The following is a 16,400-nucleotide window of genomic DNA, read 5'->3' as shown; positions in this document are numbered from 1 at the left end:
CATAACATAATAAAATTAAAAAATAATGAAATTTACAATAAAGAAAATAAAAGGTTAGGTTCAATAGAACACAAATTTAAAGACATTAGCATTAGCAAGGCTATCATGAAGAAGACAAGAGATGATAGGTACTGACGAGGATGTGATGAAGAGAACTCTTGTACAGTTAGGAATTTCAATTGGTCCAACCACTACAGAAAACAATATGGAGTTTCTTCAAAAAATTAAAAATAGATCTACCATATGATCCAACAATTCCGCTTCCAGGTATGTACTCAAAGGAAATGAAAACAGAATTTCAATGAGATATATGTAAACCCATGTTAATTGCAGCATTATTCATAATAACCAAGATACAGAAACAAATTAAAGTGCCCATCAATGGATGAACGGATACAGAAGTGGTATATTAATATAATAATTAATATATGTTATATATAATGGAATTTGTATAGTGGAATATACATAGAGGAATGTAATTCAACCATAAGAAAGGAGGACATCGTGCCATTTGTGACAACATGGATGAAACTTCCGCACAAAATGTTAAGTGAGGTAAGTCAGACAGAGAAAGACAAATACTGAATGAAGTCACTTATATGTGGAATCTAAAAAAGCCAAACCCTTATAAACAGAGTAAAATGGTGGTTACCAAGGGCTGGAGAAAGGGGGAATAAGATAAATGTTGTTTAGGAGTACAAACATTCAGTGAGTGGTAAATAAGCCATAGAGATCTAATGCACAGCATGATACATAGAGATATAATCTTCAAGCTTGCTGAAAGACTACTACTTAATTACTCTAAATACTAGAAAGAAAGGATAATTATGTAATGTGATAGAGGTGCTAGATATCCTTACAATGGCAATCATATTGTAATATGTAAATGTCTCTAATTTACATGTTGTACACCTTAAATTTATACAATATTATATGTTCGGTATATTGACTAAAAAATCAAATTATACATATTAATGTAATTTTTCTGTATCTCCTTTTAATATATTAAAATGTCAAAATGATTGTTGAGAGCCAAAAAATAAATAAAGACATTAAAGTGAGAGGGACAAAAAATAAAAAGCTAAAACTGAAAGGCAACAATGTGTTACAACACTGTAGAAAAAAAGTGGCCACGTTGAAATTAATGAGCAATGGTACACAAATCTATTCTACAGCAAATTTAGCTTTTCAGAGGTAATTCTGAATATTCCAAAATTCTTAACTACTGATATTAGAAACTAACCTTCATGTAAAATGTGACTTCAATTCATATTATAACTTAACTCTGTATTAACTATTTTGATTGCTCACCATTTTCAACATTACAAAATATATTACAGTTAACATCTTAGGTAGTTTTCTGATCACTTCCTTGGAATTTGTTGTTTTTATGCTTGGGTACTGTCTTTCTTCGGAGCTACTTATTATCCTAAGAATATTATTTGTTTTGATTCTTTGATGAATATAATAAATATTTATTTAGCACTTACTATGTGACATGTAATTTATTGGGACATAGCAATGAACAAAGCAGACAGACATAAATCACATTGCTCAGGGAACTTCTAGTCTACTGAAAGAAAGTGTCCATAAACAAGTATATCATACATCCTCCCCCCACACACACACAGGAGTGGGTGCTCAAGTTAATTTGTTACCTAGATAATGATGTGTGTTCATGGGGAAAAAAAATAATTCAGGAAAAAAGTAGAACTGAAACAATTGAATGGATAACAGGGTGGCCAGGGAAGTCCTCACTGAAGGATGAACACGAAATGATCCTGTGTATTTCTGGAGGAATAGCACTCCAGACGAGTGAGTAGGGACAAAAAGCACAACGACCTTGAGCCTGGAGCATGCCTGAAATGTTCAAGAAACAGAGAAAAACAGTACAGCTGGAGCTGACTGGATGTTTTAGTTGAATTGAGATAAGCATCCAGGAGCACGGAAATCATCTGGCAGTAAAGGGCCACCGGTAAGGAGACAGGAAGCGTGGGGAGTAAGGGTGTGATTTCAGGCCAACTGATAGTGTGGATAAAGATGCTTAATCCCAAAGAGAGGGCCCTGGGAGATGGAGTAAAACTGAGGCTAGGGACCCTAGATTCCACTTTGCTTTAGATTTTGATCGGTGGTTCTTTATTATCTTACTAGCTCTTTCATGCTTTTAAGAAGAGTTTTAAAAAAAATTTATTCAGCATTTCTCATTGTTTTAGTTTGTTTTCTGCAGGAAAACAACCTGCCAAACTTCCAGACCCATCTTCTCTTTCAATGTGTTATTGATCTTTAACTAATTGATAAAATATTCCATTACCCTTTTACTTCATGAGAAATAAATATTTTTGGAGATGCTTGTGGCCTATGATCTGAGCAGTCTTTCTATTACAATAGTTCCCCTGCCCTTACTTCAATAATCCTTTTGAATAAACTCTCTCTTTACTTCAGAATATAATTAATTAATCAAATAATCTCAGATCTACCCTTAATGATGGCAAGCCTAGGCCAGAACAACACTGCACTATTATTTCTGTGAATTACTACCAGAGAAATTTCTAGAGACCTTATGGCTCCAGGTAACACTATTTACAAATGGAACTCCCATGCAAGGCAGTAAGAGGCTGGAAAGGAGAGCAGTCAAGAGCTCAGAATCTGAAACAGTATGGATTCAAACTCTCACTCTATGGCTTCTTTCTGCTTCAACTTGGGAAAGTTTCTTCACCTCTCTAAATCTCAATTTCCTCATATGTAAAATAAGTCTGTGAGAAATAAATAAGGCATGTAGATGACTAAACATCATGCCTGATACATAGTAAGTACTCAAGCAATGTTAGCCACTGTATGACATTTCTATTGCTGTCAAATTACCACAAATTTAGTGGCTTAAAAACACACACCTTTATTTAGTTCTGTAGTTAGATGTCCGGGACAGGTGTCACTGGGCTGTATCCCAGCTGTTGATAAGGATGTGTCCCTTTCTGGTGGCTCTAAGGGAAAGTCTGTTTCCTTGCCTTTTCTAGCTTCTAGGGTTTGGCTGCATTCTTCCATCGGTGGCCCCCTTCCACCATCTTCAAGGCCACCAATGGCAATTGGGTCCCTTTCACATGGCCATGGCATCTTTTTGGTTCTCTGCAGCTGGGAAATATTCTCCACATGTAAGGACTCATGTGATTAAATTGGGCCTCTAATTCTAATCCAGGTTAAACTTCCCATCTGAAGGTCCTAACCTTAGTGTCCCTATCTCAAAGTGCTTTTTGCTATATAAGGTAACATATTCACAAGTCTTTGGGGTCAAAATATTGACATTTTTGTGGGACCATTATTCTGTCTACTGCAGCCAAGACTTTATTGTTTATTCAAGACAATGGCTGCAAACTTTAACCAAACATAACCTATCATTATGCTGAATGCCAGCATTGACCTGTCATCTAACGCACTAGCTCCAGAAAGAAAAAAAAGAAAATTCAAAATGAGACCATGGTCTTTGACAAGAAAGGAGAAAGAAAAAAAATGAATTTATAGGGGTATGGAGTGTCAATTAAATTTTCTTAATTTCCATCACCCATTTATTCTGGACTAACCAAAGTCCTTGGGGAATACTGTCATAGCTCTTCCCTTAACATTTCTTTACTCAATCTTAGACCTCATCTTTTTTTAGTAATTCTCTCTATTTTATTGTGGTGTAATTGATACATAGCATTATATTAGTTTCATGGTATACAATATAATGATTCAGTATTTGTATACTTTGAGAAATGATCACCAATAATCAATTTGTATTGAAAGAATATTTACAACAATTACTGAATTTGATTTCCGTTATTAAATCCATGCCAACAGGCTAATCACAAATAAGATATATTTCTGAGTCAAATCATAATGAGCTAATTTGTGTGATCTTCAGTTGATTGACTTTAAGTTCCTATTTTATTAACATTTACAACTTGGTTGTATACTTTGTTCATTTTGTATGTTTTCAGTGAAGTTTTAGTGACATATGAAGAATTAATGAATATTGCAAATTTTTAGTGAGACACGGTGCTGTACAGGAGCTGAATAACGTGGAACTGGACAGAATTGGGGTAATAGCACCACTGGAGGGGCCTGAGAGGAATAAAATATTCTCCTTGGGTGTTTTTTCTGAACCATTCGTAGTCTTCAGCCAAATCCATTTGGAAGTAAAATAAGCTGCAGCATGTGGTAAGTCACACAGCATTTGTCCCCATGTCACCTTGCCAGAGAAGTCATTTAGAGACAGCAAAGGGACCAACTTCCTTTTCATACTGATGATGACAGCTGGGTAGATCCAGGTCAAGGCCGGGGTGCAGGAGCAGGAGATTATGTTGCCACCTCTCAGGGGTGGGAAACTGCTACATCTGTAATGCTAACAACCTTTGAAGCCTCACACTTTTAAATGTACTATTTCAGAGCTAGAGCCTTCTCTTCTCTAGTACCTTCTCTTCAGAAAGAAACACACACACATGCAAGCACACACACGCACATCATCCTAAGGCATAAGTAAGTGTATCATGAAGCCTCACGCTCCGTGCTTAGGTTTTCTTTTGGTAATCATGTTGACACAGTTTGTCCTTTAAGCACCCAATTTATATAATTATAAATAAATACACAGATGTATTTTTAACATATGTAGGCTCTCCCTTCTAGGGTCCTTCTTACTCTGAGAATGACATTGAAACATTAAAAATAATCTGCAAATAAAAGAAAGCTCATCCTTAGGTTGTGTCATGTGCTAAAAACTTAACTATCTGAAGCCCCACCTTTGCTGAGCAGTCTTATTTGTGCTACTACTTGGATCAGCAGACCTAAAGTATATCCTGATACCTGATTCAGGTGCAAGAATCTAGGCTGATGCTATGGTATCACTTAAAAAATAAATAAAAATTTGGAGAGATAGGCAATATGGCAGCAGTAGTAAAAGCATAGATTTTTCAGTTTTCCAGAATGACCCAATAAACAAAGAAACTAGGTTAACAAAAAGAAAGAAACGAAAATCATTTTTAAATATCTTCAGCCAAACCAAGTGACAAGGTATCCACATACTGAAAAATATTTGGCTGGGCCAAACCACCCAAAACAACAATATCTACAAGGAATAAAGATAAAAATGGAAAATAGGAAAGAGACAAAGTGGTATCAGAAGGCTCTGAGAGGCAGGGACCCCAGAAATTGAGAACGGGATTACAATCTTGAAAACATTCCCACAGCAAAGACATGTCAGAAAGATGTACCTACCACACAGATGAAAGTTGTAACCCAGTATTTGAAATACAGCTTAGTGAAATATAACCTAATGGCATGAAAAAGACCCTTATCCCTATGTATACCCTAGAGCACTCTGGTCAGGACTCTGCATGGAATTAATGTGTACACCAGTAAAACCTAATCCACAAAAATGTTCTCATTGAAGGTCCATAAAGAAATAGATTAATAGCTATCTGGGAATTTTTGAATAAAGATAATTTCTTGTGTGCTGAAAATATTTGCTTATCACCTCTGTCTCATTCAAAAATTTGCCTTGATTCAATGAAATTGGCCTTCCATCCAGAGATCCTCATGATGGTTCCTGAGCTCCAATACTAGATGTTGTACTGATTATTTTTTTTCATTTGTGAAAGGTGTTGAAATTGGAGTAGTGTATTCTTTGTTTCCAGAGAATTTTATACAAAATCATTTTTTGATTCTAAGAACATGTTACTTCCCAAACCTTGAAAGTCTTTGCGTATTAGGCATTTCCCCATGGGAAATTCTTGCAAACTAGTATTTATATGTAATTCAGCTTGTGGTTTATACTAAAAAAATTCATAGGTAAAATGGGTTGTAGAGATGATGGGTTATGTAAGTAGATATGTTTGCAAAAACAAAATTATTCTTTACAGTAAATGGAAAAATGCAGGCCTAGAAAAATTTGTGTTTATTTAGTATATATTTTTTAGTGTCACTCAATAATATAATCTTATCTTTCTTATAGTTCCTACATTCCTTTTAACATATTTATATACATAAAATGCAATTCATAAAGATCATTAAAATTATTTTAATATATTTACACTTAATTTGATTTTCCCACTAAAAAGGCAAGCATTTTTTATGATAAGGATACTTTTGCTATCATTCAGAATAATTTTGCACCCAGTCAATAACTGATCTAGAAATCAAATTATCAGATTTAATTTTAGAAATTCACATTATTTTAAATAAACTTTGACTTTTCGTTTTTGAATAACACAATAACGACTTGATAAACAGAAAAGCAGAACAGAGTGAAAATGATGTTAGCAAGATAGCTTGGCAGCAAATATCAATTCTCACTTGTTAAGTGCTTTGAGCATCACAGCCAATAACACCTATCTAAACCCTAACTTTGAAGGAACATCAACAGACTACAGAGGCATTACAATATTTTGAGTAAAGACATGAGTGATGTTCGTGGCCCAGAAACGTGATCTGGACCATTACAAATGTGAAGTTAAGCGCTTCCACAATGGCATACCACATTTTTATCTTCATAAAACCAAATCTACACCTACTTTTCAACGTCTTCCAGAATTAATAGCTGTGGTTGACCATCTCTGATGCAAGAGAAGACCTCAGAACAGGAAAAAAAAGTTACTAATCCCTATAAGTAATAGAGATTATTGTTGAGAAATTTAGGTCATATAGTATAGTAGGTGTGAACATGACAACCATTTCTTATCTATCTACACAGGAAACGTGTTAATAGTATCTCCTTTTCACATAAAACTATGTAAATGAATGCAGCCAGATGCATTATTTATAATTAACTATTAACAAATTGTAGCTTAAGGTAAAATAATTTCTGAGAGGAAAAAAAAACGGCCTTAAATATGTACTCTAGAAACTTGAAATCATCTGAAGGAAGAGTATTAGGTAATTACTATTTTACTCTTTAATATTGTATAGGCTATCCAAATCTAATCATTTTCTCCCAATTTTTTATTTAATGTCTTAGGGGGAAATGCACTTTCACGGTAGTACCTTGGCTAGGAACCTTAGGAAATTTCATTCAGACCAAAAACGAATATTTATTTCATCCATTGTATATTTTCCTCTCTGTTCTCTACTTTTTGGGTCTGGCATAATTTCCTGCACTTTCAATGAAATTTTTTGTAAGTTTTTCATGATATAGGCACACATTTGGGATATGTCCAGATATGCAGTCAAATTACATACAAAAGTAACTTTTATATTTAAAGATAACATTATTGATGGCATAACTTTCACACACTAAAGAAACCAGAGATTTGTTACTTTATTTTAAAACTCAGTTGTTACCCTAATTATTATTGCTCTTCAATTCTTTTATATTCACAATTTTTTAGCTCTCACTTCCCCATATTTTTATGCATCTATCATGGTAGTCATGGTGTTAAAATGCTTCTCAGATAAACTAATAAATCTCCCCACCAAACTACCCCTGACTGAGGACAAAATATACATCTTATTTGACTTTGCCCATCCCAAGCAAAGAACTCGGTATATAGTAAACATGAGTAATAACAGTTGGGTTAACTAAGTATAACTACTTAAGAAAAGTTAATAGGCTTCTACAAGTCTACATCAAAGAGCCCACCTGCAGTGATATTTCTGATTACTCTAGAATCTGTGAGGACAACTGAATTGACCATAACATCTGTGAGAAAGTGTGGAGCCAGGGAGGAAATTACCACATGCTTTGACCTCTATTTTTTCACACAAGTAAAATCTTGTAAAAGATGGTATGTTGACCAAAAACATGAAAAAATCATAAACGAATCATGCAAAAGTTATAGGCATATTTGGAGAAACAGGGTGGTGGATGTGGTTACACAGTAGCTTCAGACCTGTTGTTTGAAGGCTTTGTGTACCTTAGATAATTTTTCAGTGCTGGTTGGTGACAACATTCTTTCTGCCTTCCTTTCTCCCTCAACAAATTCAGTAATTCCATTTTTACCCCAGATGCCTGATCCTTTTAAGGGGTTAGAGAATGAGAGGCAAAGAGCAAGACCTAGGGCAATCACTTCAATTTGTCATCCGCTAGGCCCACTGAGGGCGATTCCCATGGAAAGAGGGAGGATGAATTAAAATGTGGTGAAAGGGCTTTTGTGTGGGTGTGGGTGTTTCCATTTGATTCAATAGAGAGTTCTAAACTTAGTCTCATACCAGTACATTCTATCACATAATCAAAATTAATCCCAGTCCCTCTTCTGTGGATAGGACAGATAGTAGTCTCCTTACATTCCAAAACCTAATTTTCTATTCTGTGAACTTTTGATAGTGCCCACAAGGGAGAACACTCATCTTTTTCTTTTTTCCCCCCAAGTATCTCCTAGAGATCCCCAGATCCCTTTAATTTCAGGAAAAAGATCTCAGGGAAAAATTAGGCATGATCTTCCTGAAATCTGTCAAAAGAATAAACAAAATATTTAAGGTCCCAGACTCTTTGTGGTTCAATATCTGTCCCGATGAGTCATTGAGCAAACCCCAAACATTCCAGGGGTGTCCCTTGTGAGTCCTTTCTAGTTGAGAAAGATGCAGATTCTGTGAGTGGCATGGTCCTAGCAGCCCCATCGAATTCTTCCAGTCAGAGACCTCATGAATATGAACACAAATAATAGAAGGGGCATCTCCTTTCAGTCCCAGAAGATGGATCTCTAACTCGGTGCTTCCCACATGCCTACTTTTCATTCATTCCTCAGTTGTTAAACATAATAGCTTATCATGGAACTTTCTCAATTAACTATTTCCATTTGAAATTCTGTTTATTTCAGTGATTTTTTAAATATATTAGAGACATTTTCAAGTAAGCATGAAAAAAATCATATTTAATGAAAAGTAAGCTTAAAGTTAGAACAAGTTTAAATATTTTTTTTTCTCTCTCTGCCACAGATCTTAACTCTCAAACATTGTCTTTTTGTGGGTAATTTAAGCCAGCAAGTCACTGAGTTTTGAGCAACCCGTTATTGCATAGCTTCATGACAATCTTCATATAGGTTTTATTTTCTCAGAATAGAGTCTACAGACACGTTTTCTCCTTCGTTATACCTTATTAACTCCACATAATCTCTTCACTAACGTGTGTATGACCATTTATTTACTTCCTAAGAAGAAGCTTTGTCCCCTCCACAGATGAAACCCTGTTCATACTTTTTATCAGAAAGTCATATGTACTGATGCTTTAAAAAACTGCTTGAGCAGAAAATGCCCTCCCTTACATTACCGGTCAGGATGGTGTATCTAGCTTTGGTTCCTCCCACACAGTGCATCTCAAAGGGCACTGCCGGATGGAAAATGTTAGCAGAAGGACATGCTTTTTTGGATGGTGTTTTTCCTTCTTTTTAAGTAGGAGTACAACCATGAGAGACTATGGACTCTGAGAAACAAACTGAAGGTTCTAGAGGGGAGGGGGAGGGAGGGATTGGTTAGCCTGGTGATGGGTATTAAAGAGAGCACGTACTGCATGGAGCACTGGGTGTTATACACAAACAATGAATCATGAAACACTAATCAAAAACTAATGATGTGATGTATGGTGATTACCATAACATAATAATAATAAAAAAAACTATAGATACTAAAAAAAAAAAAGTAGGAATACAACATAACTTGTTGTAGAAAACAAAAAGAAAGGAAAAAAAGGCAACTAAGCACCTTTTGCCAGCCCGGATGGGCCACAAGCATCCTTCTTGCATGTGCTTTTGGTTGCTAGTTCAGCTTTTCTTCCAGAGGTCAGCAGCAGGTCATTTACAGAGTGTTGGCAATTTGTGCTAGGTGCTTTACAGAGTCCTTCCCCGTCCACTGCACTTCAAACTCAAATAAAAATTGGAATAGTAAAGCCAAAAGTAATGTGCAAAATGGAAAGGCCAAAACTTTTTTTAGCATCTGGTGTTAAAAAATTTATTGTGCAGATCAATTTTTACAATTCACTCCCTGCTTTTATCTCCCTTTCTCTCTGTACACAAATTCATCATTTAGTTTATAAAGCATATTTTGAAGTAAGCCATCTCGTTTTGATCATGATACATGGAAAAGGTAGACCGAGGGTTTATAAACTCACCAAAGATACTGGTCTCCTGGTACAAAACCAGACTTTATTTTACTAACCCGTCACAGAAATCAGAACAACAATGCCAAGAATACCGAGAGATACACAGTAAAGATACGTCTCTAATGCTACTGTTTAAAAATAAATATAGCAGTAGTGAGAATGTGGAGAAATGAGAACTTTCATACCTTGTTGATGGGAGTGTAAAATGGTACAGTTTCTTTTGAAAACACTTTGGTAGTTCCTCAAAATGCTAAGCAAAGAGTTATATGACCCAGTAATTCTATTCTTAGATACAAGCATACCTTGTTTTCTTTCACATTGCATTATTGCCCTTCACAGATACGTTTTTTTACAAACTGAAGGTTTGTGGCAACCCTATGTCAAGAAAATCTATTGGTGCCAGTTTTCCAACAGCATTTGCTCACTTTATGACTCTGTGCCACATTTTGGTAATTCTCACAATATTTCAAATTTTTCAATTATTATTATATTTGTTACTGTGATCTGTGATCAGTGATTACAACTCACTGAAAGCTCAGGTCATGGTTAATATTGTTTATCAATGAAGTATTTTTAAATTAAAAAGTAAGTAAATAAATAAAGCTTTTGTTATGAGAAATGATGCAGGTAAATGATTTCCCAGAAATAAGGAAAACTTATCTGCATAGATGAAGTACACAAATATGTGGATTCTGCTGATGAATTATTTCCACAAATAATTACATTATTCACACAATTAGATGCCTTGGGAGATAATATGATGCAACTCTCATGATTTACCATTAGTTTTAATACTGGCAAAAAGTAAAAAGGAGTAACTGGTATACCCTGCATTTCAACTTTTACCTACTGATATTAGATACAATTTTAGATCACTCTTTGAAAAATTGCAACATGAAATGATGAAAGTAGAGAGAAAGTCTTAAACAGCATATTTACCAACTGTCTTATTGGGTAGTCTGCTGGAGTTTCAAAAGACTTTTATTTTAACCTACCAGTTTTTATTTTTTAATTCATCAAGTGAAGCCACAAAAATTACTATTTAATTTTAATGTGTAAGTCATTTAACCATTCCATGTTAAATAACAAAATCATAATCAGTTTTAGCTAATACTTATTGATTATTCAGCATGTGCCGGGCACTGTGCTAGGTACCTATTTTATATTATCTTATTCAAAGAACTATTGGCACTTTATGGTCTCATTTTATTATCCCCATTTCAAGGATGAGAAGATTAAGAAACTCATCCAAGATACAAAACTAAATTCTTAGAGGAGCAGGGATTGCCTTCAGCCCTACTACAAAAATTTGCTTGAGGAAAGGCACTAAAAATGTCTTACTCTTCCTTTAATACACAGATAGAACAATGCTATATCAGATCCCCAGGAAGCTTAAGACTTGAAAGGATGAAAATGAGAGTTGGTAAAAAATAACGCTGAGCTACATACAGAGCGAGCTGCTCTGTACTTACACGGTCACTTCTCGGACCAGGGACTTCCAAATTCTCTTGTCATGATCCAGAGCATAAAATACAATTTATGTTATGATGCTGTATACTCATACACTTGCACACACACAAACTTTCTATTAACTGAAGCAAGTTTTTCTTAGAGCAATACTTGGCTTTACTTAGCTTTACTTAGATTATGCTTCCTGATATTCCATTCTATTGTATCTCATTAAGAAATGTTTGTCAAGCCTGACAAACTTCATGATATTATGGCCATAACTTGAAAAACTGCTCATGTGAACTTCAGAGGGCATTATATCCATGTCTACTTTGAAAAAGACATTTGAGGGGTGCCTGGATGGCTCAGTCATTAAGTGTCTGCCTTCGGCTCAGGTCATGATCCCAGGGCCCTGGGATCGAGCCCCACATTGGCTCCCTGCTCATGGGAAGCCTGCTTCTCCCTCTCCTGCTCCCCCTCCATGTGTTCCCTCTCTTGCTGTGTCTCTTTCTTTCAAATAAATAAATAAAATCATTTTTAAAAAAAGAAAAAGACATTTGATAATATTCTTTCCTAGTAATGATGCTTTTTCTTCTTGTCAGAAGTAAAACAATAGAGTGAAGTGTATGGAGTCTTTAAAATATATTTTTAAATATTTTAACAGGTAAAATAAGAGACTTGGCTGTACTCTTTATACCTGGTGTCCAAGATAATTATGCCAAAGGTCATACAAACAAAGCAAATGCATCCCAACCTAACACACAGATATGATGGTATCACTCTCCAGTTTAGAGTTCTTCAATTTCTTTCTTTTTTTTTTTTAAAGATTTTATTTATTTATTTGAGAGAGAGAGAATGAGAGAGAGAGAACACCTGAGAGGGGATAGGGTCAGAGGACGAAGCAGACTCCCTGCTGAGCAGGAAGCCCGATGCGGGACTTGATCCAGGGACTCCAGGATCATGACCTGAACCGAAGGCAGTCGCTTAACCAACTGAGCCACCCAGGCGCCCGAGTTCTTCAATTTCTTCCTGTAGCCTTTAAAATAATATTTAAACTCTGTTACGGAAACACTGGACCCTTATGTTCTAGTTTCTAGCTACAAGCCTATCTTCATCCCCCTCATATCTTATCCACCATTCAACTGAATAACTCCCAGCTCCCACAAGAGATCCCGCAAGCTATCTTTGCAGATGCTCTTCCATCTCCGTGGAGTGTCATCCTTCAAATCTCAGCTCAAATGCCATCTATCCAATGAAAATGTCTTTCAACTCTCCCAATCTCATACGTGTTTCATATAATATAATCATCTGCCTGAATATATTACCTTGTCAACCATAAACTTCAGGGAATGAAGAAGGGTAGTAGATAATCTTTAACCTAGAATATTTTGGCCTTATCTTTTTGGACCAAATGTAATTCCAAAATTTAAATATCAACTAAATCTATGTATTTATAATGATAAAGAGTCATGACTTTATACATGCATTTCTTTAGGTTTTTACATTTTATTACTATCTTAATCAGAGGGATGGAAAATATTCCAATTCAGTTTATATTTTTAAGTCATTAGCTACCAACAGCAAGTAGATAAATAGAAGCCACCACAATTCACAATTTGCCAGAGAGTCTTCTGTGTATGGATACATTCATTCTGAATTCCACCTTGACATACTGATGAACTATTTGAAAACCAAGGGATCAAGCAATCACCAAGGACCAGGGTCTATAGCAAATTGCTTCTCAATAATTACAGAGAAGTGACTTTAGAAATAAGAGATTGTAAAAATAATCCTTTTATAATAATGCATTTGTTTACATGCTGTAATAAACTCTGCTGGTGGCCTGCCTGCATCCCGTTACCAGCTGGTTAAAAGCAGCCTCCATCACTCTGAGTGTTGGCTGTTAATTGCTCATAACCACCCCTTCTTGGTAGCATTTCCCTTGGCTAAACAGAAGCCACCTCACCAAGGATGTTATATTTCCCTGCATGCTGATGCAGCCTGCAGCCAGCTAATAACTAACTGACCTGGGATTACAAAAGTTGGTTCCCTTTTCCCTTAAGGTGGAATAATCTCTATAGTATAATTCATCCTCCAGTGTTCCCAGAGACCATATCTTTGCTTTGTGTCTTCCCCAGCCAATTTTTTTTCCAAGTTTTTATTTAAATTCCAATTAGTTAACATACAGTGTAACATTCATTTCAGGACCTTTAGCCAATCTTACTTCCCTGCTCCTTGTGTCCTGAGAGCATTCCCTTAATCAGTGACATGAACCCAAATTCTTTGGCTCTGCTTCAGAGAAACCCAAATGAAGAAATGTGCTCCTTGTGTTTTGTTTCCCAGCAGTTACTGAATAAGTAAGTTGGTATGTTTTCCAGTATTCTTGAAAAAATAGATTTTTCATTCTACTGTAGTATGTATACTAAAACGTTTGCATTGTGTTGCGATTTTCTTTGATAAGATTTCCCTTTATATTTGCAATTTAACTCTATTCCTATGAGATGGTCTTTGGTCTACTATAAAGCTCTCTCATAGCATAGGTTAATTGTCAGGGTAAAGGGAATCCAACCGCCCTTTTAAAAGGCCATGTAACATCTTATAATCATCAAATACATTAGCTAGGGAAGTGCAGATGTTTTCACTACATGTGCCTTTGTCCTCATATACATAATGGCACAAGTTTCTAATGTATAATTACCCACCAACTGCCCAGCATCATAAGAGGATGTAAGGTATTCCTCTTTAAAACAAGAAACAAACAAACAAAAAAAAACAGAGATCTGTCTCTGCTTTCAAAGAGTTTTTGCAATTTTTTTCCTTACATTTTGTTTTTTTTAAATACTTGTTTGAAAACAATATTAATAAGAATAAATGTCCATTGTTACTTTTCTAAACATTATTTTTTTTGGTAATATCCTCTGTCCTTTGGCTAAAACACAAAATCAAAACACACTTTTTCCCTTTTCACACTTGCTGCAGTCCTTTACAAGGTGTAATATTTGCAGAACACTCCAAGGAGTTTAGTGTGAACAGAATGCTAGTGCAGGCTGCTTAAATTCTAGCATCAAAATCAGCTCTTCAGTTTAAATGACAATCGGACTTAGGCATATCCATCATACAACCGACTTATGGGGTGTTAATGACCTCTTTAGTCTCCAAGAGCTTTCTACACTGAAAATGCCACAATGTTGCTAGGAGACAACTATAAAATAAAAGATTTTTTAAAAAGATTTATTTATTTATTTTACAGAGTGAGGATGCGAGCAGGGGGTGGGGCAAAGGGAGAGAGAGAATCTCAAGAAGACCCCCTGCTGAGTGAAGAGCCCAACTGGGGGTTTGATCCCAGGACCCTGAGACTATGATCTGAGCCAAAATTAAAATTCGGCCACTTAACTGACTGAACCTCCTGGGTCTTCCAAATTACAAAACCATTTTAAATTAATACAGATATTTAGGCAATTTATGGTAATATTAATCCACAAATTATTTGTAGATTTTGCCTTCTGGATATTTATTTCATGAACTTAGATCAGGGAATCCCCGTAGGCACCATACAAGAAACTGTTTTCTGGAATACTGGTGCTTCTGCACGTGAACATTCATCCTTATCCTGGTAAAGGTTGAAGGTGCATAGGTGTTTTCACTTGTCAAAAGTCAGAATATAATACACTGTAGATTTGTGAATTACATTATAGGCAAGTTTTACTTTTTAAAAAAGGGCTCTAAGAAAATACTGAATGATAGTTAATGATATGTACGTTGAAGTATTTAGGGAAAAGGTGCATTTTGAAATAAGTAAAGAAAGATGAACTGAGTAGAGAATAGAAGGGTGGTTAGAGTGATAGATATGTAATAAAGCAAATATAACAAAATGTTAATTGTAGAATCTATGCAGTTAGTGTGAGGATGTGCGTATGCAATTCTTTCAACTTTTTTGTACGCTTAAACATTTTTATAATAACATATTAGGGGAACTTTTTGTCTCAAGCAAATGGGAACTGTGACATGTTCCAATACATTGAGTTAAAATCTTTTAAAAGCATAGATTTTGCATCTGAAAATTAAAGTCAATCATGTCAGAACACTGTCTTGGAATGTTTGGAAAATGAGTTTAACATTTTTTAACTAATATATTAATGTCAGTTTTGAACCAGAATTATACTGAGTGACTTTTGAAAGCAATAATTTGACTATATGGCCCCGATAAAATACAACTTAAGAACAAAATAAAATGTAAAAATAATCTTACATAGCTATTAGTAAGTATATTTTTTATACTAGGGTTGATAGATTTACTCTGACATTATTGTTTATCTTTTATTACAGGATAAAGAAAATGTGTCATTATGTTTATGACATTGAAAACTCATACTTTTTCAAAGTGAAAGAAGAAGATACATATTTAATATCTATGCGGTTAATTAAAATCTTATAATCCTGAAAGTGAACTGGAAAAGTATTAAACTCATAATGCATTTTTATCAACTAAAAAAGTCCACTTATCTTTTAGACCTATCCACTGATTAGCCTAGAAATATTAAACAAAATAGTAGCAGGAAGCTCCCTGGAGTTATAAATTTGGTTTCTAAATGCCATCACTCACTAAAAGGAACCAGAACTTCTTGGAGAAATGGGTGCTTTCCAGCTGTGGGTGGGTAGTACACAGAATCAATCTAGAGCATCTTATCCTGCTGGAGAGCAAGGAAGCTTTCATATCCCACAAGAGTCACATCCATGAGATCTAGGAAGCAGTTCGAAGAGGCACCCACTATCCAAACATAAAATAATTTAAGCATCAATAATGCTGACGACAACAATGAAGTACACCTGATATCTTTACACACATGCATGTATAGTGATACTGAAACATTTAGTCAATAGAATAGACAAC

This window comes from Mirounga leonina, unplaced genomic scaffold (assembly GCF_011800145.1).
Source record: "Mirounga leonina isolate KUSES-001 unplaced genomic scaffold, KU_Mleo_1.0 Mir_234, whole genome shotgun sequence".
Taxonomy (NCBI): Eukaryota; Metazoa; Chordata; class Mammalia; order Carnivora; family Phocidae; genus Mirounga; species Mirounga leonina.
This window is presented reverse-complemented; position numbering follows the sequence as displayed.